At 37.6% G+C, this 24,083-nt stretch overlaps 1 protein-coding gene across 3 annotated transcripts in view; it reads left to right on the top strand.

Annotated features, from left to right (window-relative positions):
* DMRT2 (doublesex and mab-3 related transcription factor 2) overlaps positions 1-24,083 on the top strand; it is a 702,131-nt gene that overhangs the window by 507,361 nt on the left and 170,687 nt on the right. For all 3 annotated transcript variants that reach the window (XR_012127744.1, XR_012127746.1, XR_012127745.1), the window contains exon 7: positions 20,166-20,284. The gene's annotated coding sequence lies outside the window, so the exon portion shown is untranslated. The remainder of the gene's footprint in view (positions 1-20,165; positions 20,285-24,083) is intronic.

The following is a 24,083-nucleotide window of genomic DNA, read 5'->3' as shown; positions in this document are numbered from 1 at the left end:
TCCAAGATTCTTCATTTCAAGTGAACACCCAGGTAATGCTGAATGGCCTGGCTCCTCACACATATCCCCAGGGCTGCCTTACCCATCACGGGCATTTCAACAGTGAGGGGACTTCACAGCTCTGAACTCTGTTGAAATTTGAACTCCCTGGGCCAAGAGGTAAGTTACATCAGAAGGCACCGAGTGATGTTGAATGCATCCACTCAGAGACAAGTTGGCCTAATTTGTGGCTCCTTTATCTCATAGTTTACTTGGATTTCTCCAAAGAATCTGTTGGGCTTCACTCACACACTGTGTTCATTTTTACTGTAGACATTTTCACATTTGCCTGTGGTCACCCTGGAGAGGGCTTAAGGGGTCTTTGGATATGCATTAAATAACTCTGTGACCCTTTGTCAGCTTTGATGTTAAAAAATATTACTGGGAAATAGAAATTCCAAACACCCACACACCACACTTTCCCATTTGAAGACCCATTATCATTTAAATATTTATTAAGAAGGCAAAGAGTATATAGCCCCTGGCTAAGAACTGTAGTCCTTACCACATGAGATTTAGCATAGAATAGTCTCACTTAACACAACTCCTCAGGTTCTGTGATAAAATCAAAATGCTTCACAAGAAATATAAGCTGATACATAATCTTAATACATGTATTTCATTTTTAATTTTATTGCTACATCCATATGAAATTTTGTTATGAAAGATATGTATTATCAGAAAATGCTTCCATAACATGCTCTTATGGTAGTTTTTCCTCAATCCATATAAGTTATACTGTGTTGGAGGTCCCTACCTATAGGACATCAAAGTGCTGCTCTCCAACAGGCTGGTGAAAATTCATGTCTTAGCAGGGAGATTCAAGCCAGGTAAATGGACTTGACAGTTTTTCATAGATAGTAATAGCTGGACTTGTGGGATTGAACAGATAATCCAGTAGATCTGGGGAGTGTCTCCTTCAGTCTAAAATTTCCTTCTCTAACCCAGCTGAGATGCCCCTTCTTTATTTATAAAGTTCCTACCCCTACGTAGAACATTGGCAGGATTGTTAAAATTGAAAGGGATCTTAGAGTTATTAATGTAAGTAGGATGACCATATGATCTATCTTCTACACCGTGACATTTTTTAAAATGAAATGGGGTAGAGCTAGCAATTATGCTAGAACAACAGATGTAAACTAGAATTCTCCTAGGGAAACCAGAATGTGTGGGCATCCTAAATGTAACCCCACCTTCTAATGAGGATAAAAATCCACCCAGCCACATCCCAAACAATTGGTCATCTGACCTCTTTGCTGGAATTCCTCCAGAGAAAGGGTGTTCATTCTTACACAGGAGAGCTTATTTCACTGTTAGATTAGTGTAGTTACTAGAATGTTCTTTCTACTGTTGGCATGGTATTTGTATAACATACCCTCAACTTCCTGCTTCCTTCTGGGGCAACCCAGAACAAGTAGGCTCCCTTTTTTGAACAGTTCCCTTTGAACTATTCAAAGAATTGAGTGGTTTTCTCTGTTAGGCTGAGTTCCTATCATGTCCCTCCCACTGGCATTTCCCTGGTTTTTCTGCTAATGAGTCAATGACTTGTGCACCGATGGACTAGTCCCTGTGCCATCAATCTAAGTCTCAGGAAATGTCTTAGGAGTATTGAAGGATATGAGTCCAGCCTCTCCAGAGCTTGAATTTCCTCTAAGACACACTTTCCAGGCTATTTGTCTACTCTTTCTGTAAACATCTCCGATGAATAGGGAACTTAATGCTTTTAGAGGTAGACTATTCTGTCTTTGCTCAAATAATAATTGAATAAAGGATGTTTGCCAGAACTTTCCAAAGTCTATTTCATGGTATACTCTATGGAGAGCTTTTTCATAGGCCAAAGTTAATTCTAACAATTTGAGAGTCAGTAACAATTCTAAGTAAATCCAGTGGTTTCTGGGGAACATATATATCATTGAGAATGAATCACCACCACATTTAGTTCACTCAGTAAATATTCATTGCTCATGCATTGTTTTCTAGAGATTGATCAGACATGGTACAAGTTCCCTAGGAACTTGCAATGTGCGGGGGAGAAAGGATAGGATTATATTACTTACCACATAGTATTTTATTTTTGTTCACTTGTAAAAGTCATGTGGGAATACAGAGCAGAGACCATACCGAAAGCAGCAAGGCAGGAAGACTTCAAAGACAGTGGCAGCTGAGTGGATAAACAGTATTTCTGTACACAAGAAGATGGAGAAAGCTGCCAAACAGAGTGTACAATATGTACAAGGAGATGACTCCAGAGTCTCCGATTACATAACTCACTGGTTCTCAGAATTCATTCCTCTCATTGACCCTCAGATTAAATGACTTGGCCATTTTTATATTCAAAAGTTAGATATTCAGAATCATTAACTAATTCATCAGAGTGGGTGAATTTGACTTGAAAACTTAAATTCTTCAATGAGAGAATTATTGGAAGTCTTAGTATAAGAGATGTGGATTATTGGACGTCTTAGTAGAAGGGGTGTGGATCATGTGATCTTAAGGATCCTTTCTAGCTCCAAAATTCTGATGGTGCCATGGGTGCAGCATTGAGAAGTTTCCTGGAGGGGGAGTCCGGGCCCTTTCCCATGTCTAGCTCTCATTATTGATTAACCTTCATGACTGAGGAAAGTCTTTCTTTTCCCTGAGGATTTCCTCCCTTGTAAAATTACAAGCTGTATGTAATAACTTTTAAGGCTCTTTTGGACCTAGCATTTTATGTTATCTTCTTTCTTTCCTTGAGTGAACTCTATGTCCTTAATTTCCTTTCTTTTCTTGTGTCTTGTCCTGTGGGCATGTCTAGTCTTGGGAACTGGCTTTTCCTGAGCTTGGGTGTGACAAGTAGCTAATTCTATTGACTGGAGGAAGCTGAGGATAAAGAGAGATGGGCTGAGTAACGTAGGACTGCTATACGTCAGTGCGGTAATTGGAGTAGGAAGCATCAAGCATATCAAAGCTACATTGTAAAACTTAGCCTTTCATCACATTTTTAGCATCTCCAGCCCTGGAAGAATAATTCCTAGGTTTTCAGAAATAACTCATAACTTCCTTCTTCCAGTATGTTACTAGGCATCATAGTAATGATTTAGTTATGAAATATTTTAAACATACTGTATAGAGGACAATATACAGTATACAGACACCAGTGAATCTACCAACCAAGTTTAATGGTTATCAACATATATATCTATATATTTGTTTCAAATCTTATTTCTTAAGAAATACAGTATTACAAATGTAATTAAAGCCCCAGAAACCCCCTATCCTCTCCCTTTCCAGGGGTAAACATTGTCCTGAAGTTGACATATATCAGTCCAGTACATATTTTTCTAACTCTTTGACACCTGTGCATATTCTTTATATATATATATGTATGTATATATATGTGTGTGTATGTGTATATATATATATATATGTATATATGTGTGTATATATGTATATTTATATATATATATATTTCATGCACTTAAAAATTTTACAACTCATGCTTTTCTCTCTGAATTCATTTGTCACTTTTTTTTCAGCTGAAAGTTTTTTTTGATATTTGTCCGTGTTGATACTTGTAAATCTATTTCATTCAGCATCACTTTGGTATAGCATTCTGCTGTATGAGTAACCTCCTCTTTTAATTATTCACTCCCCTATTGAGGGATATTTTTATAAAAATATTCTGGGAGGAAAAATCCAGGATTGATTTATGGATCCTTTCTAGGTGTTTCCATTATATCCTAAGTATGGTACTTTTGTAGTATTTAGTATTTGTCATACTGTCTTTTCATCATTGATTTCTTTCTGATTAGACTAAAGATACTTGAAAGCAGATACAGTTTCAATTCATTCATGCAGTCATTCATTCAGCAAGCATTTAAAATTACCAGGTACACAAATGATTTCACTCATATGTGGAGTATAAGAACAAAGGAAAATTGAAGGAACAAAACAGCAGCAGAATCACAGAACCCAAGAATGGACTAATAGTTATCAAAGGGAAAGGGACTGGGGAGGATGGGTGGGAAGGGAGGGGCAAGAGCGGGGAAAAAGAAAGGGGGCATTACGATTAGCATGTATAGTGTAGGGGGGGCACGGGGAGGGCTGTGCAACACAGAGAAGACAAGTAGTGATTTCACAGCATCTTACTACACTGATGGACAGTGACTGTGAAGGGGTATGTGAGGGGGACTTGGTGAAGGGGGGAGCCTAGTAAACATAATTTTCTTCATGTAATTGTAGATTAATGATACCAAAAAATAAATAAATAAAATAAAATAAAATAAAATAAAAATAAAATTACCAGGTACATTCCAGGGAGTTTTCTGTATGTATTTTGAGAAGAAAAATGTGAACAGTTCCAAAAGAAAGAGAGAGAAAACCTAGAGCTGAAGTCATGAACTGGACTGGAGATGCACAAACCTGTCTTATTTTGTTTATATTTAAGCCAACATTAAAAATTTGAGAAATCACATATAAATCTGAGGTTCTGGCTTCTCTTGAAAAACTGAAGAACTGCAACACAGTCTGTACTTTTCTTTGCTGAAAACTGGCTGAAGCCAGGTAGTGGCCATGCTCTTAGATGGGACATGTTTCTCTAGTTGGCCAGTCTCTCTCATTTACAGCATTTGTTTGGGCCTTGTAAATCTTTGAGTTTGTCATACTTAACCTAGAGGAATATGGGGGAGCTAGGTCCTATCTACAGGATTGATGGGGTTATCTGACAGACAGCATATATGCAGGCACAGAGCACAAAGAGGTGATAGAACAGTCTAACCAAAAAGGGATAGCATTCAAGAATGCTAATGATCTCTACTGTACAAATAAATGGGGTTGTGTTTGATCTCCCAAACAGTTGTATTTCAGTTCATTTCTCCCTGTATTTCGCTCAGTTTTTGCTTTTCATAAAGGATTTTATACACTGTATATTGATGTTGACTGTAATTTCATTATATATTCTGACAATTCAAAATGGCCTCATTTATGCCATGTGATATTTTTCCTTCAAATTCTACCTTTTACAATATTAATAATACCCATTGTTCTTTCTTTTTACTTTTTATAACTTTTTAGTGTCATTTTGTATTATCTGTCTCCCATATGTGATACATTTTTGGTTTTGGAATATTGATCATCTGATTAAAAAATAACCATTTCATATTTACTATCTTGTCTTTTAATAAGGAAATTTAAGCAAATGATGGTTAATTTATTTCATACCTTGTCTTGTTTTGCATTTTCTGATTTTGGTGCCCTCATTATTTTTTGTGTGTTTTTGTTGATTTGCTTTGCTCTTGCTATACAATTATGTTCTACCGTATTCAGTGTAAATTTTTAGAGTGGTGATCAGGATACAAAATAGTCTGATTCTCAATGTACTATTGATTGACTTTACACTTATAAAATAAGTAATTAAATGTGCTTTCTTTATGAGAGAAAAGACAATATTTGGTCTGTCCATGCCCGAGGGGCAATTTAGATTGCCATAATGGCCCCTGCCCTTCCTGTTCCTCAGCTATCTATCAGTTTAATCAGAGGACAAGGATACCTTTTATTATGTCATTATGACATTACATAATCAATTATATAATATTGTATGTTAAGTATATTAAGACAGTACTAGTCTTCTTTTAAAAGAAAGTTTATTGGCCCTTGACTCTGTTTGATTTTCCTGAACACTCTAAACCTTTTAACTACAATTTCTTCATTCCTCCGGTCACCCTGGAGATATATAAACAGGAAGGCCAATGGGAGGAAGGAAAGTTTGCAGAGCTCAGAAGGTTATTTCTGGGTAATATTTAGGTTGGTACATGGCTTTCTGGTTTCTATATCCTTTGCAACTTAGAGTAAGTTCAAACAGGGATCTGTGGTTAGAGCAAGGGGCTGTTTAAAAACTAATTTTAATGTTGTTTTAAAGAGTTAATAACAGAAGGAAGACCCACCAAACATGAAATGCCAAATGAACAGGGTGAGAAAATCATAGATAATAGTTTTAAGGTTTAGAGACTCAGTGTTTTACATTTGCTCACCTGTCAATTTTAAGAGATCTGTTAACTGGGGTCCTTTCTTTTTTGATTTCACAGGAGACAGGATAGTTGGTGGCCGGTGCTTTGGTATTATGTAGACTTGGCTGTGGACTTTGACTTCGTCCTTTGTCAGTTGTTCAGTTTTAGGTGTGCCACATTATCTGAGCCCTCTATTCTTATATCTGTGACTGGGAGTATGAACACCCTATTCACAGAAATAATGCGGTAGCAAACATAATGCACTAGGGCTGTGCCTAGTATATCTTAAATCCCCAATTAAAAAAATATTATGCAGAGATTTTTAGATTTGGTGTCTGAGCAATTCCCAAATTGATCAAATTAGCAGTCCCCAAATTTGCTCTATTTGGTGCGCCATAGGTTAGAAAAATGTCTGAATACCAATCCACACGATAGGCATTGAGAAGAGAAAATAATGACAAACTGATTGCTTTTTTGGCATATTAACAAAGATGTTGCAAAGTCGCACACTCAGACCTTCTCTAATTTGCTAACTCATAAATTCTCAGGTCTGCTTCCTTATTTACCTGTGTCTTTCTGGCTTTGGATGCCCTCTTATGCAATGTGTGTAGTTCATTGTTTTTTGCTCTCTTTTCCACTTGTAGACTCACTGATAATGTTTCCTTTTCCTTCACCCTCACATTCTCCCTTGTACTGACCCACGTGTCTCTCCTGAGCATTGCTTTTGATGGTGGATCACTATTTATACTAGTCTCTTCTGCAGCTTATTATTTAGCTGTGTTCCCTCTTGGTCATGTCTCATAGAGGTGCATCCTGAACTCTCTTATCCATTGTTCCCAGACATTCTTGCCTCCTCTCATGGCTTCAGTGACCATGTCATCGGCTCCTAGTTCTGCATCTCCAGCAAAAGTCTTGAGCCTTTTCCAGTTGTTTATATCCCTTCTGATATGTGGTCTCCTCATGCTGGGAGAATGATAGTTTTAAAGTTTGATGTTTCTCACGTTACTTTTCCCATCTTTGAAATCCTGTACTGTCTTCTCATAAACTTTAGGATAAACCCCCAAATCCTAACCATGGCAAATAAAGCCTATTATCACCTGACCACCATCATCCTCTCCTGCCTCACCTCTCATCACTCTCTCATGTCCTCTTGAGGATCCATTCCTGCCAATGGATACACACTTTCCTGAAGACTCCATACTTTCCCTTGTCACCTTAAAACATGTCCTTCTCTTTGTCTGCAATACCTCCCCTTGTCTTTATCATAAGATCTGTTTATCATCTATAATCTGCACTTATTCTTTAAGATCCAGGTCAGCTGTCACCTATCCCAAAAATCTCCCCATAAACGTTTGTGTTTATTAGTCAGAAGTTAGTTCCCACTAATGGACTATGAACAGAAATGACTTTGTTATTTATGGGGCAAACCTGTTACAGCCATGTGCTGCCTCCGTCCCTCTCTTTCTCTACCACAGAAACTTGCAGACATGTTCCTATTGGTATAGCTACAAAAAGGCTGCCCAACACAAATCAGCCTTCACATGAGAGGAAAACAAATTATGCTCAGTTCCTTAGTTAGGTTTCAGGGCTGATTTGTTATCATAGCAAAGCCAAGCTATCCCGACTAGTACCACTACCACCCAAACTGAATGGAAGACACTTCATTTTTTGCTCCTCAGCATGTCTCTGCTGGAATTGCTGACTTCTCTATCTTCTCTTCCAGCTTATGAGTTCTTTAAGGGAAGAAATTGCCTTTTATCTCTATGGCCTCCATTCTAACACAGTGCTAGGCCATATTAGGAACTCAAGAAATACTTGCTGAATTGAATTTCATCTTATCTGTCTTAATCATAGGCAGAGGAACAATTATAATATCCATCTTTCACAAGGATTCAGAAGTGTAAGGTGACGCTGCCTAAGTTTGCTCAACCAATTTAAGATGTCAAATATGCTTCTGCTCAGCTCCTGTGGTTTGTGAGGCTACCCAAGACAAAGCTTGGATTAGTTAAAGCTCTTCTTCTTCTTCTCTCACTTTTCTCAGTTAGGGTCCCACAGAAAACATCTTTGGGAGGGAATTGGAAGTGATATTTTTAATGAAAGAATGCTTTAGAGAGGTGAAGGGTGCAACAGGGCAAGGGTGGAAACAGTATTTCTGGAACCTACTTGAGAGCTGCAGTTACAGAAGAGGGTCTCTAACAGAAGCTGTAGTCAGAGGAGGATGCTGTGACTGGCATAAGTGCAACAAATCTGGAAGGAGTGTGAGTTGTAAATACCCCAGCCTTTCTCTGTATCCATGTGATCGATCTTCTGCTGGTGTTTCCACACTGGCCAAACCCAATGGAAGCCCAGTTGATACAGTCTCTAGATGTTAGCCTCTCAGGGAAGATGGGGCAAATCATTTGGGGAGTAGAAGGAAGAATAACCAACATATACCCCAAATCATCATCTGACACTCATCTGGGACTTTGTGAAGGTTTCCTTACCACGTGGCTTCTAGTGACAGGTAGGAGGCACAATGAATACCTAGTCGACTCTGACACTAACCTCTAAATCACCCTTCAAGACCTAGCTCATGCATGATATCCTGCAGGAAACCTTCCATGAACCCTCAGGATGGAACAAGTGCCCTTCTTTATGTTCACTTAGCTTCCTATGCCTACCTCTTTCACAGCACTTACCAAATTATGCTGAAATAATATCTATTTATGTGTCTGTCTCCCTCACTAGACTCTAAAATCCTTGAGAGTAGAAACTGCCTCTTGAACCTTTAGCTCTTGTCATGGTCTGGCGTCTAGGATTGCTCACTTTGACCTATGGATTTTTACACAAAAACATATGTTATACCAAGTTCTAAATCCTCAAATTGAAAACTCTCTCTTGCAGGTGACACCCAGAAAACTGAAAAACAGTGGTTTGTAACACATGATATAAAATTGACATGGCAGATACAAAACTGAATTTCTGGTCCATTGAGGGGAAATAGTAAAATTATCAATTGCTTTTTACTTATCATATTAACCAGACATCTTAACTTGAACACTGAAGAGCAGTGCGGGGCAGGCATTGTGTTTGACACATGAGCATTTACAGCCTAAAACCAACCCGCTGATACAGATAGGTACACTGAGGTTAAAGGGACAGCTTTGACATTTGTTTCAAGTTGGCTTAGTTACTATGTCTCTTTCTGTTGGAAGACAGTGTGGGATAGTACAAAGACCATGGGCATAAGGGCTGGACTAATTTGAAACTAAATTATTGGGCACTGCTTATGAATTTGGACTAATTTCTTAACCTTCCTGAGCTTAAAAGCCCTTGTATGTAATCTTTACATTTGGGGTTGTTGTGGAGCTTAACTTGGAAAACTTTTGACAGTACAAGAAACTTTTGTTCAGGCCCTTGCCATGAATTTGTTCCCTTTGCTTTACATTGTGGTGTCATGCTCAGGGACTAGAGATGAGAGATGACAGACTGTATTCCATCCTATATACACTCCAGTGGAAATTCAACTATAGGCTTGCCAGTCTAGGTAGATATGAATGTATACCAAAGGGAATGAATAGAAGCTTTTGGTCATGACTGATCCAAGGAAATACCTGAATTGCTTGAACAACAATAACTAGATCAGGTCTAAATGTCCTGTGTATTGATGTATAAACACAAGCTGAGTCTTTGAATATGTAATTGTGTCAGGTGGGAGCAACTGTATTCACACCCAAACTCCCTTTGCTCTTTATTGCATTATAGCCCATTGGTGCCCTTCTTGAGGCTGCCCCAGACTCATTTCCAACATTTCCTTTACAACCCAACGTGCACCACAACCACACAACTCTCAGTGAATCAAGCTGATGTGAAAGGGAAGTACAAAGCCTTCCAAATAAAATGAGGAATGTGAAGCAAGTCTGTCTCCATTCTCTGCTGTCACTTCTTGCTGTGTGTCAGAACACAGTCCCATAGTAGACAATGCCATCTTGTGGTTCTTGTGAAAATCATTCTTTGGAAAATTCAAGAAAGGTCATTGTTTCAAATCACCACTAGTGTGCCTTCCACATCATATTTTTATAGATTAAGCTGCCATCTCCTAAAACTTTACCTAACAAAAAAAATAGGAGCCAGGTTATTGATAAAGCAGCAGGTCACTTTTTATATGAAAAAAAAAATTCCACTACCCTGCCTTTAAAGAATCTTAGTACAATTATGCATTGGACAGAAAGGTAGAGGCAGGCTGGCTCCATGGTGATTTGCTTTTCCTTGGGAAGCAGTCACCCATAACTCTTTAAAATAGCATAGCCTAGAATACTGAGTCCCATGCCACACTGTCATCCTACGCATCAGCACTTTGAGTATTGAATCCTGTGCAGAAAGCCTCCAGCCACACTTGTCTGAAAATGTTTCCTCTGGGTTACAGTCTGCACATAAAGGTTGCAGCAGAAGTCATTTTTTGGGCTACTTTTTGGTGTTATGTGAGTGTTGTGGGTTCAGTTAATTTCCTTGGAACATAAAAATAGGAGGGTTTGGTTTGTTACTTTTGCAACCTCAGGAAAGGCAAACCAAGAACTCATTTTGGATGCCAAAGTGATTAATCCACAGTGCCCTCTGAGCTGAAATAATGACTTGGGCACTGGAATAGTTAATGCAGCAATATTCTGTCTCTCTTCCACCCACAAGTGACCAGAAACATCATTTAAAAAGACACCCTGCATTAATACACAGAATACTCTTATGTATAATAAGCATAATAATTAATATTTTTTATTGTTTATAGTCCAGTTGCAGTGGAATTTACTAAAAACAAATAAAAATGTGATTTTAATTAGTATTTAAATTTTAATTTGTCATATACTTGTATTAAATATTTTGGTAATATCCATGGGAATAAACTGCAAGGCAGTTTTCCCTTTAAAGACCTCAAATATATCTCATAACATGTATTCACTCAGTCAATAGATATTTTTGAGGGCATACTTAGTCACAGACATTCTATGAGGAGTTGGTACCCAGAAAGGACTAAAGTATATAGATTCTGCTCTCAAGGAATTTACAGTGTAATAGGAAGAACAGACCAGGACATAAGTAATTACAAATGCATGTTATTAGTTCTGTAATGAGTGAGGTTAGGGGTTGTATGGGCAAATATTGGAACAATACAGAAATCCAATCTTAGGTTTCTGGATGAAAGTGACAAAAAATGAGAAAAAGTTCAGGTGAAGTGGGTGAGAAATAATATTGCACCCCAAGGAAAGAACACGTGCTTCCCTAGATATTTGCAACAATGGCAATAGGTAAAGTAACCATCTGAACCTGGTAGAATGACCTCAGTAGAGTTTCTGTTGGTTTCTCCTCATATTTCTACCTTCAAACCCATTTTAGAGAGAGCAGCTTGTGACCATTTAAAAAATTTAAACTACAAGACAACTAAGAAAACCATACGAAGAGATACACTCGAAGATACTACTGAGAAATGAATTTCAAATTCTAAAAATTGTTCAAGTTACCCACAGGAAGACAATAAAATAGAAACATAGGAATAAGAAACAGAGTAAACAAACAAAAAGTTACAAAATAGTAGAATTAAGTTCTAAAACATGAATAGTTATGTTAAGTGTAAATGATCTAAATACATTAATAAAAGGCAGAGATTGGCAAACTAAATAAACTCTTAGATTTAACACCAATAGCACAACATGTAAAAAAAACAGAACAGATATTTTTAAACTCATCAAATTAAACATTTTTGTTCTACCAAAGACCCACTTAAGGAAGTAAAAAGACAAGATATGGAGTGGAAAAAAATATTTATAAATCATATATCTCACAAAGATTTTGTATCTAGGATATATAAAGAACTCTTCAAAACTCAGTAGTTAAAAATATGAAAACAATATAATTAGAAAATGGACAAAAGTACGTGAACAGACATTTCACAGAAAAGGGTACAGATGGCCAACAAGCACATAGCAACATATTCAACAACATTAGCTATTAGGGAAATGTGAAGTAAAACCACAGTGAGATATCACTACAGTGTATAAAAATAACTAAAAAATATAGTGAAAACACCAAATTCCTGCAAGGATTTGGAGAAACTATATCATTCATATGTTGCTGGTGGAAATGTAGAATGGTACAACCACTCTACCAAAGAGTTTACCAGTTTCTTTTAAACTTAATGTAATTACTCCATGAAACAGCAATTGTAGTCTTGGGCATTTATCCCATGAAAATGAACACTCAGATTTACACAAAAATCTGCACATGAATATTTGTAGCAGTTTTATTTGTAATAGCCAAGAACTGAAAGCAACTCAGATATCCTTCAATGGGTAAATGGCTCAACAAGCTGTGGTATATCCATACTATGTAATGCTACTCAGCAATAAAAAGGGTTGAGTTATCATGCATGAAACAACCTGAATGAACTTACAGAGATTGATAACGAGTTAAACAAGCCATTCCTCAAAGATTATATGCATTATTATTCCACTTGTAAAGAACTATTTAAATTACAGAATTATAGAAATAGAGAACATTATGATTGCCATGGGAGAGAAATGGGGAAGGTAATAAGAGGAAGATGGGTGTGGTTATAAAAGGGCAACCACAAAGCACCCTACAGTGATTGGTCCTGTATCTTGATAATGTTGGTGATACATGAGCCTACATATGTGATAAAACTGCATAGAACTCAAGGCACATACTGGGAGAAAATATTTGCAAAATTCTTAAAATTCAACAATAAGAAAAATGAATAATCTGATTTTAAAATGGACAAAAATAGGTCTATATCTATTAAAGAAATTGAAACAATAATAATCTTCCAAAACAGAAAGCACAAACTCAGATGGGTTTGCTAGTCAATTCTACCAAACATTTAAGGAAGAAATGATACCAATTTATACAATGTATTTCAGAGGATAGGAGCAGAAGGGATATTTCTTACTCATTCTATGAAGCATCATTACCCTAATAATTAAAATGAGACAAAGACATTACAAGAAAACTATAGAGCAATATCTCTTGGAATGTAGATTTAAAAAATCACAAGTTGAATCCAAAAACAAAGTATCAAAAGAATTACAAACCACAAGCATGTGGGATTTATCCCAGGTATGCAAAGCTGCCTCAAGATTTGAAAATCAATCAATGTGATATATCACATCAACAAGCTAAAAAAGAAAAATCATATAATCGTATCTATAGATGCTGAAAAAACATTTGACAAATCAAACACCCATTCATGATAAAATTTGCAGTAAACTAGGAATAGCAGTATTTTCAACTTGATAAAGAATATTTACATAAAACCTGCAGCTAACATCTTACTTCATGGTGAGACACAGAAAGCTTTCCCACTAAAATCAGGAATTAGGGATAGATGTCCCCTCTCATTACTCCTTTTCAACATCATGCTAGAAGTCTTTGCAAATGTAGTAAAACAAGAAAGGAAATAAAATGTTACAGAAACTCTTTGTTCACAGATGACACGACTGTCTGTAAAAAAAATCTGAAAAAATCAACAAACTCTGCTGGAACTAATAAGTGATACAGTATGGATATAGGGTACAAGGTTAATTAGTATACAATAGTCAATTGCTTTCCTATACACCTGAAAAAAACAAGTAAAATTTGAAATTAAAAATATTATTTGTAATAGCACCTGAAAAATGAAACACTTGGGTATAAACCCAACAAAATATGTCCAAGATTCAAATGAAGGAAACTACAAAACTCAGATGAAAGAAATCAACTAAATAAATGGAGAAATGTCCCATGTTCATGGATACAAAGACAAAATATTATCAAGATGTCAGTGTTTCCCAACTTGATCTATGAGTTCAATGCAATTCCCATCAAAATTCCAGGAAGTTGTTTTGTGGACTTTGGCAAACCTATTCTAAGGTTTCTATGGAGAGGAAAAGACCAAGAATAACCAACACAGTATTAAAGGAGAAGAACAGATTTGGAGGTCTGACAATACCCAATTTAAGACTTACTATAAAGCTCAAGTAATCAAGGCAATGTAGTACTGGTTAAAAAAAAAAAGACAAACATACCAGTGAAATAGAATACAGGGTCCAGTTATGGACACACATAAATATAGTCAAATGATCTTTAACAAAAGAGCAAACCAATGCAATAGAGCAAAGGTAGCTTTCAACAATTCATGCTGGAACAACTGGACATCCACATGCCAAAAAAAGTGATTTTAGATACAGACCTTACACTCTTCACAAAAATTGACTCAAAATGGAACACCAACCTAAAGGTAAAATCAAAACCATAAAACTACTAGAAGATAACATAGGAGAAATCCTAAATGACCTTAGCATGATGATGCCTTTATAGATATAATACCAAAGACACAATCCATGAAATAGATAATTGATGAACTGGACTTGATTGAAATTTTAAAATTCTGTTTTGCAGAAGACAACATCAAGAAAATGAGAAGACAGGCTACCAACTGGGAGACACATCTGATAAAGGGCTATTACCCAAAACGTACAAAGATCTCTTGAAACTCAACATTAAGAAAACAAACAACCTGATTAAAAGAGAGGGCAAAGACCTTAATAGACTCCTCCTAAGAAGATATACAGCCGGCAAAGAAGCATATGAAAAGGTGCTGTACATCATATGTTATCAGGGAAAAGCAAATTAAAACAATGAGCAAATTAAAACAATTATCTCATTGTTTTGTGACCTGCACAACAAATAGGTCATTACACACCTATTAGAATGGCTAAAATCCAAAACACCAACACCTAATGCTAGTGGAACAACAGGAACTCTAATTCATTGCTAGTGAGAATGCAGCATGGTATAGCCACTTTGGAAGATAAGTTCTTACAAAACTAAACTTTTATGATCCAGCAATAACATTCCTTGATATTGACCCAAAGGAGGTGAAATCTATGTCCACTCAAAAACCTGCACACAAATGTTTATAACAGCTTTACTTACAATTGTCAAAACTTGGAAGCAACCAAGATGTCCTTTAGTAGAAGAATGAAAAAAATAACTGTTATACCTAGGTAATGGAGTATTTTCAGTGCTAAAAAGAAATTAGCTATCCAGCCATGAAAAGACGTGGAAGAAACTTAAATGCACAGTACTAAATGAAAGAAGCCAATCTAAAAAGGCTACAGACTATACTATATGATTCCAATGTTATGATTGGAAAAGGCAGAACTATAGGGACAGTAAAAAGATCAATGGCTGCCTGAGGTTGTGGGGTAGAGAGATGAATAGGTAGGGCACAAAGGACTTTTAGGACAATGAAACTATTCTACATGATATTGCAATGGTGGAGATATTATGACCTCTAGAATATAAAACACCAAGAATGAACCCTAATAGACCTTATGGACTTTAGATGGTAATCATGTGTCCACAAAGGTTCATAGATAGTAACAAAATACACTTGTATGCAAGATGTTCGTAGTGGAGGAGGCTGTGCATGGGTAGGGGCAGGAGACAGATGAGAACTTTCTATACTTTGTGCTCAATGTTTCTGTTTCGCTAAAACTGTTCTAAAAATTAAAGTCTATTAAAAATGATATAGAGCTAAATACACTCATACAAATACATATACAACTTGGAAAATATGAATAAGACTAGTGAATTGTATCAATATCAATATCCTGGTGATGATATTATACTGGGTAAAAAAGGCACATGGGATTTGTCTGGTTTATTACTTACAACTGCCTGGGAATCTACAATTATCTCAAAAATTTTTTAAAGTTTAATTAAAAAATGTAAACTAATCAAGACTCCATTCTGCTTAAAAGCATTCAACTTCCATTCCCTTAGAATAAAAGCAAAGCTTCTTTCTATATTGTATATGGTCTTGTAAGATCTGTCCTTTGTCAGCTTTCTGTGTATCTCTCTCTCTTTGAATCAGTACAACCACAATAGTTTCCTTTCTATTCCTGTTTCCCTCTTTGAGGCTTTACACTTGTTCCTTCTCTCCGGATCCTTCTCCACTTGCATGGCTGCCTCAGACATTGAACATCAGTACACATGTCACTATTTTGGAGGGTGTGTCCCAGACGATTCTATTTAAAAGGACCAGCCCAGGCCTTCTCTATCACATTTCCTTGTTCCTTATTTATGCTGGTCACAATTGGAAACTCTCTCTAATTTTATTTGCCCTTTATCCCTTTATGAACCCTCTTTGGCAACATGCACACTTCATGAGTGTAGGATGTTTGTGTCTTGTTTAATACTGTGCCCCAATGCCCAGCTCAGTACCTGATTCCTAGGAGGTACTTAGTAAATATCTGCTGAGTGAATGAAATCTTTAAAATGTATGTATGTCTCTAAGAAGATTCTCATTAAAATAAGGGGGAAATTGATGGAAGAACTATAGCTTAGGCTCTTCATAAAGCAACTGTTTAAATTGCAATTTCGGTGAGAACTAATAATTTTAAAGGCAGGAAATTGGTTAGTGGGAACCAAATCAATTTCCTAGTTTATCTGAACATACGTGGACGTGAGTCTGGAAAGTAACTGCAGGTCTCTGACTGAGACACAGACTCTGCGTCTGAGAGTGAAGTCAGTGGACCATCAGGGCAGAGGAGACCCTGTGTGATCTCCCAAGAAGAAGGTCTAAGGTTAAGAAGACTTACAAAGCGTATATTTCTGGTGCAGGGTGTCAGGGTGTTTCAATCTACTTCATTATTACATCTATTATTTGTCTGCTGTTGGGCTGATAGCTCCCCCTTTCCACCAGGTTTGGTGCCTGGGATCTATGAAAGCTTGGTGAAGCATGAAAGAAAAGAAATGCCCAACTTTTTGACGAAATGTGTTCACTCCCCACAGAAGCACTTTGGCCAGATGCCAGCCATCTTGGAAGAACTGTTCAGAAGCAAAGCTCAGAAGAGCCAGGCAGGCGCTGGTCACCCTCCCCTCTCTCTGCACAATCCTGTGGTATGTGCTGCTGCAGACAGCCCCTAGGTTTGCAGGGAGGGCTCTTCCAGGCCCTGCTATCTCAGTCACCGTGGGCTGCCATCATAGATGACACAGACTGGGTGGTTTAAACAACAGAAATTTGTTTCTCACAGTTCTGCAGGCTGGGAAAATCAGGGATTGAATGATCCCTGGTTTGGTCCATGGTGAATGATCTCTTCTTGTTAGGTCCTCATTTAGTAGATATAGAGAATGGAATCAAGCTCTCTGTGTCTCCTTCTAAAAAGGCAGTCATCTCACTCATGAGGGCTCTACTCCATGACCAAATCACCTCCCATCCCAAAGGGCCATCTCCAGATACCATCACACTGGGTATTAGGGTTCAACATACGAATTTGAATATTCAGTCCCTAGAGCCTGCCAGTCCCACCTTCTCTCTTCTGACCCCAAAGTAAGTTTACAAAGTGTAATTCCTCAACCCCCTGCTCTCAGCTGGGTCCTGGGAGTGTGAGAGAAATAGATGGGCATGAAGCTTCAGTTAGGAACCCCAAACTATCCCAGTGATGGGACAATTGACCTTCACAGAGCCTGGGGTGCAGGAAAGATTCTCTACTAGTGGATAGAAGTCCAGCACCCCAACCCTCCATTCTTGAACAACAGGGTTTAAAAGTTTTCTTTGTTGGCTTCTTTCTAAGATTAGGTTTAGAAATGGTTTTTCAAAAAGTTATACTGCTCTAAAAAGAAAGCTTGAAAACTGCTCTACCACACTCCTGATTTTCTCCTTTCCTTCCTGGTTTAATGACTACACTATCTCAGTTTTCTTTTCTCCACACCCCTCATAATCCAGATTTCCAAACACTGGAGTGAAAGTCCTAGGCCCTCTTTTCTCCTACTCCCTCTGTTGCTGTTTCCCATTCAGTTCCTTGACTTTAAACACCTTCTATATGTTGACTACCCCCAAACATATATCTCCAGCCCTGACACTGCCTCTGGACCCCAAACTTCTCTATCTAGTAGCCTGCGAAGTTTTTCCACTTGACTATGTACTGGACATCTCAAGTCTAATGTGCCCAGTACTGACCTTTTGCTTCAGCCATACTGCCAGAACCTGTATTCTTCACTTTTCCCATCTCATACCCCACATTCCATCTCTCAGCAAGCCCTCAATCTGCTGTCTCTCCAAAACCTACTCCAGCATTTCTCACCACCTGCACAGCTTGCAACCTTGTCTCTGTGATTTCCTGCCATAGCATCCTAACTATGTTCTTTATTTCTCCTGCTGACTATAGGCTCCTCAGAGTTGCCAGAGAAATCACTTTAGAATTGAAATCAGATCATAGCATTTCCTTGCACAAAATCCTCGAGTGACTTTTCATCACATAGTGAAGAAAAACCAAAGCCCTTACCATGACCACAAGGCTACACAGTGTGGCCCTGGACCTTTGCCCACGATTCCTCCTCCTGTAGCCAACTGTTGCAGCTGCCCTGGCCTCCCTGCTGTCCTCATTCACACCAAGCATGCTCCTCCTCAGGTCTTTGTACCAGCCTCCTCTTCAACCTGGATCTCACTTTCCCCCAGTACCCACACCCCCTTTCCCTCACTTCCTTAGCCCTCTGCTCTGGTGTCACCAGCTCAGAAAGGCCATTCCTGATTCCCCATCTAAACAGAGAACCCCATCACCACCACTCTGTCCTTTTTCCACTGCTATGATTTTATTCTTAACACTATCACAATCAGACATTATATTCTGTAAGTTCTTGTTTTTTATAATCTGTCTAACCCACTACAATGCAAGCTCCACAGATCAAGGATTTTCTCTTATTCCCCCAAACAGCACCTGGTGTATAATAAGTGCTTAATAAATAGTTGATGAATATAAGGACTCTCTCATTTTTCAGATAAGAAAAACTGAGGCCCAGAAGATTAAAGCACTAAGAGATGGAAAACTATGGTTTAATACAGATTGCTAAGATAAATTAAGTAAAAATTCAGGATTTCCCTCTCTTGCCTGTTTATTTGAGAAATCTAGTGTTTCTGGAGGAAAAAAGGTACATAACTTTATAGAGATTATTTTCCTTGGTTCTCTACTAACACAAAAAATGTTCAGTTGAGATAACAATGCAAAGCAAAATAGTTTGGAATCTAGGAATATAAATGGAGGCAGAATCTGTGCAGCACTACATCAATAATAGCAGTCCCTGGTTCAAAAGAGACTTGGCTTTACTTTAAGCTGCAGTGGTCTGAGAGGAGCCTTCTTGGGCAGGGAGCAGGATAGCGGCCACATCCATTTGTTCCCTGTGAGGGGAAAGGATTTGGATGCCCAAACAGGAGCCTCCAGCCCAACTGTTTTGGGGTTGAAATAGAAGGCTGAGGGCTGGATGTTCAGAACAAAGAGTAGACATGTGTGATATATATCCCATTCTATCTCTAGTATTATATCAATGGCTCCTTTAACCTCATGATAAAGCAATTTATGAAAAACATGTATATATACATATATACACTGACAGATAAGATAGATACTTTGTTCTCCTTTGTAGGACAATTATTCTATAAAGCACATAGGGTTTCTGTACTAATTTCTTGAATTAACTTTTTTTTAACTCTTTCTTCCAATCTATACCCCCATCCTGTGGATATTCTTCCATAAAGCAAATAGTGGAAATGCCCACTGACAGGTCAACTTGTTATCTCTGTCAGTCCTCAGTAAGACTGTGGACTTGGATGTATTGACTTCTTTGGCTTGATGGGCTATTTTTTAACATCCACCCCTCCCCATCTTCGCACACACACATATAGACCCTTCACATTACACACTCACTCACTCCAGCTAATTTCCATTTGCACCAATTTTCTTGGACAAGTCTTGCTTACACTTGTCATTTCCAGCGCTAAGACAAGTGGTGGTCTTCCTGTGACACACTGTGACACTGTGGTGGGAGTCCAAATAAAACTAATCCTGAATCTTGAAACAGTACCCTATCTAACATCTTAAGTAAAGCTCTGGAAAAGAAAACAATTTTCTTCCAACAATTTCGGTATTAGCAAAGCCTACTTACTCCCAGAGAAAGAGAAATGCTGAGAAACAGTATACCATTGAACTTGACAAGAGCTGACTTTTAAAACTGTGTTCTGCAATAGAGACAGCAGCACAAAGGGATAAATCAACAGAGGTCATCAGACTCTCTGCCTTGCCATCTGTTTCATGCTGCATTCTTTTTTTCTTTCAGAGTTTAACTCAATAGCCATCTCCTGTAAGGAATCTGTCCCCATCATCACCAGCCCACTTAGAAACACAGCAGTCTTCTCGAACCCTGGCAGTGAAGTGCAGCAATACTACATTATACAGGTATGTGATCTTCAGTTTCTTAATGATGAAGGGGGCTTTCCTGTTTTATCTTCCCATCAGTAATATGCTCTGATGGAGGGCTCATGTTAATGTTGAAAAATTAAATACATATACATGGGTGTATGTCTGTAAATATACAAAATTTAGCATTCTCTAGGATCTCATATAGGATATCGTATAGACAGAGTAGCAGTTCTTGACCATGGCTGCCCATTGAGATCATGGGAAGAAATTTAAGGAAGTACCAGTGCCTAGACCCCACCTCCAAGGATTGGGACTTAATTGGTTGAGGGTAGAGCTCAGGTAAAGAGATAATTATTTTTAAAGTTCCCAGGTACTTCCTAATTGCCACCAGGGTTGAAACCACTTACTTGGTTAGGGCAGGTTTGAAAGCCTACTTTATCAACTACAAATTACTTCCACATCTTTGCAAAAACAGGCCGAACAATTCATACTTGCCTGGATTATCATTACCTGGATGGAATCACATCTTCACCATTTTGAACCCTTGTCATTTTAGGCAACTGCCTAACCTCTGTAAGACTTAGATTTCTCTTTTGTAAAATGGGGACTTTAATAAGTTTCAACACATAGGTTTGTTGTGAGGATTAAGTGGGATAATGTGTGCAAAAATACTCAGTCTGTGTTTGCAATATGTGAATGTAATAAATGTCAGCCACCTGGTGCACTGCCTATCACAGGATCTGCCCCACAGTAGACACTAAATGATGTCAATCCTTTCCTGTCTTTCCTGGCAATCTTTTGCCATCTCTATCCTGACCCCTACCCTCATGAAACAGGCCTTTGGTATTAAAAAAATCCCCCTATGGGAGACCTAATGAGTAAATGAGATTTTTAAAAATTAAGGTATCATCGATATACAATCTTATAAAGGTTTCACAAGAGTAATATAGTGGTTTCAACATTCACCCATATTATCAAGTCCCCCCCACACCCCATTGCAATCACTGTCCATGAGCATAGTAAGATGCTATAGAGTCACTACTTGTCTTCTCCGTGCTGTACTGCCTTCCCTGTGACCTACCTGTATTGTGAATGCTAATTACAGTGCTCTTTAATACCCTTCTCCCTCCCTCCCCACTCACTCTCCCCAGTACCTTCCCTTTGGTAACTGCTAGTCCCTTCTTGTAATCTGTATGTCTGTTGCTGTTTTGTTCCTTCAGTTTTACCTTGTTGTTATACTCCCCTAATGAGTGAAATCATTTGGTACTAGTCTTTCTCCATCTGGCTTATTTCACACACTGAGTGTAATACCCTCTAGCTCCATCCATGTTGTTGCAAATGGTAGGACATGTTTTCTTCTTATAGCTGAATAATATTCCATTGTGTATATGTACCACATCTTCTTTATCCATTCATCTACTGATGGACATTTAGGTTACTTCCATATCTTGAGTATTGTAAATAGTGCTGTGATAAACAAAGGAGTGCATGTGTCTTTTTGAATCAGGGATCATGTTTTCTTTGGGTAAATTCCTAGGAATGGAATTCCTGGGTCAAATGGTATTTCTATTTTTAGTTTTTTGAGGAACCTCTGTATTGCTTTCCACAAAGGTTGAACTAATTTACATTCCCACCTTTTTCCTCATCCTTGCCAGCATTTGTTGTAGTTTCCCTTTTTCCTCATCCTTGCCAGCATTTGTTGTTCCTTGTCTTTTCGATGCTGGCCATCCTAACTGGTGTGAGGTGATATCTCATTGTGGTTTTAATTTCATTTCCCTGATAATTAGCAATGTGGAACATCTTTTCTCATATGCCTGTTGGCCTCTGAATTTCTTCTTTGGAGAGGTGTCTGTTTATACCCTCCCTTCATTTTTTTTTTGATTGGGTTATTTGCTTTTTGGGTGTTGAGGCATGTGAGTTCTTTATATATTTTGGATATTAACCCCTTGTCAGATATGTCACTTAGGAATATATACCCACTTTGTTGAGAGTTTTTGTCATGAATGAATGTTGAGTTTTTTCAAATGCTTTTTCAGCTTCTGTTGAGGGGATCATTTGATTTTTGTCCATCTTTTTGTTGATGTGGCATATGATGTTGATGGATTTTTTAATATTGTACCATCCTTGCATCCCTGGAATAAATCCCACTTCATCATGATGGACCATCTTTTTTTATGTATATTTGAATTTGGATTGCTAATATTTTGTTGAGGATTTTTCCATCAGTGTTTGTGAGGAATATTGGTCTGGAATTTTCTTTTTTTGTGCTGTCTACCTGGTTTCAGTATTAGAGTGATGCTGGTCTCACAAATGAGTTTGGAAGTATTCCCTCTTCTACTTTTCAGAAAACTTAAGGAGGATGGGTGTAGCTTTTTGATTACCAGTTCAATTTCTTTGCTGGTAATTGGTGTGTTCAGATTTTCTATTTCTTCCTGTGTCATTCTTGGAAGGTTGTATTTTTCTAGAAAGTTGTCCATTTCTTCTAGGTTATCCAATTGGTTGATATGTAATTTTTCATAGTATTCTCTTGTAATTCTTTGCATTTCTGTGGTGTCCATAGTGACTTTTTCTTTCTCATTTCTGATTCTGTTTATGTGTGCAGACTCTCTTCTTTTCTTGATAAGTCTGGCTAGGGATTTATCTATTTTGTTTATTTTCTGAAAGAACCAGCTCCTGATTTCATTGATGCTTTCTATTGTTTTATTCTTTATTTCATTTATTTCTCCTCTGATCTTTATTATATCCCTTCTTCGACTGACTTTGGGCTTCATTTGTTCTTCTTTTTCTAGTTTCGTTAATTGTGAGTTTAGACTCTCCATATGGGATTGTTCTTTTTTCCTGATGAAAGCCTGTATTGCAATATACTTCCCTCTTAGCATGGCCTTCACTGTGTCCCACAGCTTTCAGGGTGTTGAATTGTCATTTTCATTTGTCTCCCTACATTGCTTGATCTCTGTTTTTTTTTGGTCATTGATCCATTGATTATTTAGGAGCATGTTATTAAGCTCCCACATGTTTCTGGGCTTTTTCATTTTCTTTGCATAATTTATTTCTAGTTTCATACTTTTATGGTCTGAGAAGCTGGTTGGTGCAATTTCATTCCTTCTGAATTTACTGAGGCTCTTTCTGTGGCCTAGTATGTGATCTATTCTAGAAAATGTTCCATGAGCACTTGAGAAGAATGTTACCTTGCTGCTTTTAGGAGGGAGTGTTCTGTAGATGTCTGTTAGGTTCATCTGTTCTAATGTGTTGTTCAGTGTCTCTGTCTTCTTATTTATTTTCTGTCTGGTTGATCTGTCTTTTGGAGTGAGTGATGTGTTGAAGTCTCCTAAAATGAATGCATTGCATTTTATTTCCCCCTTTAATTTTGTTAATATTTGTTTCACATATTTAGGTGCTCCTATGTTGACTATATAGATATTTGTAAAGGTTATTTCCTCTTATTGGACTGACCCTTTATTATTATGTAATATCCTTCTTTGTCCCTTGTTACTTTTTTGTTTTGAAATGTATTTTGTACGATACAAGTAGTGAAACTCCTGCTTTTTTCTCCCTATTATTTACAGGAAGTATCTTTTTCCATCCTTTCACTTTTCGTCTGTGTATGTCTTTGGGTTTGAAGTGAGTCTCTTGTAGGCAGCATATAGATGGGTCTTGTTTTTTTATCCATTCAGTGACTCTGTGTCTTTTGATTTGTGCACTCAGTCCATTTACATTAAGATATATACTTATTGCCATTGCAGGCAGATTCATGGTTCCCAAAGATTCAAGAGCAGCTTCCTTACTAACAGTCTAACTTAACTCACTTATTATGTTATTTCAAACACAATATAAA

This window comes from Manis javanica, chromosome 2 (genome assembly GCF_040802235.1).
Source record: "Manis javanica isolate MJ-LG chromosome 2, MJ_LKY, whole genome shotgun sequence".
Classification (NCBI taxonomy): Eukaryota; Metazoa; Chordata; class Mammalia; order Pholidota; family Manidae; genus Manis; species Manis javanica.
Note: the sequence above shows the minus strand (reverse complement) of the source record. Positions and strands in the feature narration are given on the sequence as shown.